Genomic DNA, 3526 nt, shown 5'->3' with positions numbered 1-3526 from the left:
AAGGGACTAAGAGAGAGTGGCCAGAAAGCAAGCAGACTTGCAGAATGTACCCTTTAGTAGTATAAATTATATATGCCTGAGTGTTTAAAAAAAAAAAAAAAAGCTAAAGTGAATGAGAGAAATACTGTTAACTGATGGTACCTGTGGTACATTGTAATGAAACAAGGTGTATGATTTGTTGAATGTAAAACTGATTATCTGCCCTGTAAACTTTCACCCAATCAACAATAAAAACTTAAAAAAAAAAAAGTGGAATGGTGTCTTATTCATCTAAAAGAGTGTATCAAGATCTATCTTAAAGTACTATGTCTGTGATAACATCCATATGCCTAAAAGGAAGACCAAACTTAACACAGTTGTTTGTTGTGAAGTGTTGTCAAGTTGGTTCCATCTTATACCACCAGACAACACTCTCACGGGACAAACCTCACGTGTGCCAGGAGTGTGGGCAAGGCTTTGTTGTGAAGTCTGCTCTCAGTATTCACTGGAAGACTCATTCAGGGCAGAAATACCTTGCGTGTGATGAATGTGGCTGAGACTGTGACCGGAAATCAAGCCTTCTCTCACACCAGAGGACACACTTAGGTGAAAAACCATTTATATGTCATGAGTGTGGCGTGTGCTTCAAGTGGAAGTCACGCCTACATTTGCAGCAGAGGACACACGCAGGTGAGAAGCCACATGTGTGCAAGGAGTGTGGGCAAGGCTTTGTTGGGAAGTGGACCGTCAATCATCATCGTAGAAGACACTCAGGAGATGCCATATGTTTGCAGTGAGTATGGCTAAGGCTGTGCTCAGAAATCAGGCATCCTGACCCACCAGAGGACACACTCAGAAGCCAAGGCTCATGTGGGCCAGGTGTGATTGCGAGACTTTGAAGTATATTGTAATAAAAGACACTGAGTAGTAAAGTAAAACAGAAAGGCTCCTGAATTAAGAAGCTTCTAAAGGAGAATAAGGAAACAAAATCCATATAGTTCAGGTTATTCTTTCCAAATTACCAAAACCAAACAAGGAGGTTAAAGTGCCCAAGCTGTTCTGTTGTTGTTAATTGCCGCTGAGTTGATTCCAACTCATAGATTCCCTGTATAGGCTTGCCAAGGAACAGTTGGTGTGTTTCAACTGCTGGTAGTTAAATCTTTAACCACTGTGCCACCGTAGCGCATTCTGGATAGCGATGTTGTTGGTCTTATAGTGTTGCCAAGTCAGTTCTGACTCACAGTGACCCTGTACAAGGTTCCTGAGGAACCTTGTGGTTCGCAGTCTAGTGCGGATCCTACAGCGCCACTCCATAAATCCAATAGAAAATATTGTATATAAAAAATGGAATATGACTTATTGGTGGGAAATTGTGCTACATATAATGTCAATGACCAATGTGGCAAGAAGAGTGTTGTGAGTTGCCATGAAGTGGATTTGGACTCATGGTGATTCCACGCCAGAAATGCTAGTTAGAGTTTTCAAGGCTCTGACCTTTCACATGCCGATCCCAAGGCCAGTTTTCTCAAACTTTCATCTAGCCATCCAGGGCACTCAAGTGTTTGAGCCACTCAAGGACTCCAGCAATGACATGCTGTGTGTCACAAGGGAAGGTAGACAACCCCATTTATGAGTACTCTCCTGAGAAACTTTCTTCAGCAGAACCCCAACTAGAAACATGCCTCTGCTGCTGCTGCTGCTTAGGGTGTTCTGTCAGCAATTCCTCAGCCAACATGTGCTTTTCTGCACATGTTGTTTTACTTCAAGCATGACGGGCTGTAGAACATCCATACAAACAGATACGGTATATAGTTTCCTGAGACTGAAGGTCAAGGTATCTTTTCCTTTTGGCAACAGGCATAATCAATTTGTTTTATTTACCCTTACACTTTAAACATTCTTTTCATGAGCTAAACTTTGCAGAAGCCAACTGGCATGTTGTAAAAAGAAACATCATCATCCAGTTCTCAAATCAGAGTCCTAGGAAAAGGGCCAGAAAGTCGGGCTCCAAGCTGTGCCTTAAGTTTCTATAGTCCATGAGCAGATGAGAGTTTATTACTAACTTGAAGGACTTCAACAAGAGGAAACTCACTAGAGATGAGCGTTAAGGGTCAACTGAGATTTTGTTGTTCTTAGGTGCTGGCAAGCCAGGTCCAACTCAAAGCAACAATACAAGTAGAAAACGACAAAACACTCCCAAGTCATGTGACAACATCACAATTGCTGTGAGCCCATTGTTGCAGCTACTGTGCCCATCCACATATTTGCAGGTTTCCTCTTATTTCTGACCCTCTGCCAACCATGGAGTCCTGGTGTGGTGCTGTGAGTTAATGCACCAGACTGGAAAGCTGTTTGAACTACAAGCTCGGTGGTTCAAGCTCACCAGTTGCTCCTTGGAAACCCTATTCAGGGTCGCTATGGGTTGGAACCAACTCAGCGGCACTTAACAACAATAACCAAGCATGACGAGCCCTGGTATGGTGCTGTGGATTAATGTGCCAGACTACAAAGTTGTTTGAACTACAAGGTTGGTGGTTCAAGCTCACCGGCTGCTCCTTGGAAACCCTATACAGGGTTGCTATGGGTTGGACCCAACTCGACAGCATATAACAACCACCACCACCAAGCATCAGGTAATTCTTCAGGGACTTGTCTCTCCCGATAATATGTTCAAAGTGTGTGAGAGAAGTCTTGACACCCTTGCTTCTAAGGAGTATTCTGGCTCTTCATTTTGCAAGGGAGATTTATTAATTTTTCTGACAGTGCACAGTATATTCAAGATTCTCCCACAACACCATAATAAAAAGGTATCCATGTTTTTCTGGTTTTCTTTATTCATCGTCCAACTTTCACATGTATGTGAGGCGACTGAAAACTCCATGGTTGACGTAGGCACAAGAGAATTCTCGAAGTGACATCTCTACTGTTTAACAAGCAAAAGATACGTTGTAGCAGATTTATTGAATACAGTATAACTTTTGAGTTAATGGCTGCTTACATGAATATTGATTATGGCTCTAAGGAAAATGAAATCATTCCATCTTTGGTCAGTTTATCATGATGTTATTGACCCATTTGTGAGGATTTTTGTTTCTTTGCATTTAAGTGTTATCCATACTCAAAGCTGTCATTTTTGTTCTCTGTCAGTAAATGCTTCAAGTTCCCTTTGCTTTCTTCATGGAAGGTTGTGTTATCGGCGTAATCACAGGCTTTCTCCAATCCTGATAACACACAATCCAGTTTTTCTGCTTATTTGTTCAGCATATAAACTAAATATTGTGAAGAGTCCAACTGTTGGTCTATGTACAGGTCCCCCATGACCAAGTTAAGTGGGATTTTCCTTATTTAGCAATGTTACTAATAGTTTGTTATAAATCTACAGTCAAAAACCTTCACTTAGACAAGTAAATATGATTAAACATCTTTCTGGTATTCTCATGTCTGAGTTTGGGGGTCTCCCTTTGCTTTTTCAGGTTTCTGCAACTAAAATGAGGCTGAGTGTACTTGGGGCGCTGTGGGTTAATCCGCCAGCAAAGCCGTTTGAACT

Source organism: Chrysochloris asiatica, unplaced genomic scaffold (assembly GCF_000296735.1).
Source record: "Chrysochloris asiatica unplaced genomic scaffold, ChrAsi1.0 scaffold00116, whole genome shotgun sequence".
NCBI classification, from domain to species: Eukaryota; Metazoa; Chordata; class Mammalia; order Afrosoricida; family Chrysochloridae; genus Chrysochloris; species Chrysochloris asiatica.
The sequence above is the reverse complement of the archived record's forward strand: the minus strand, read 5'-3'. Positions refer to the sequence as shown.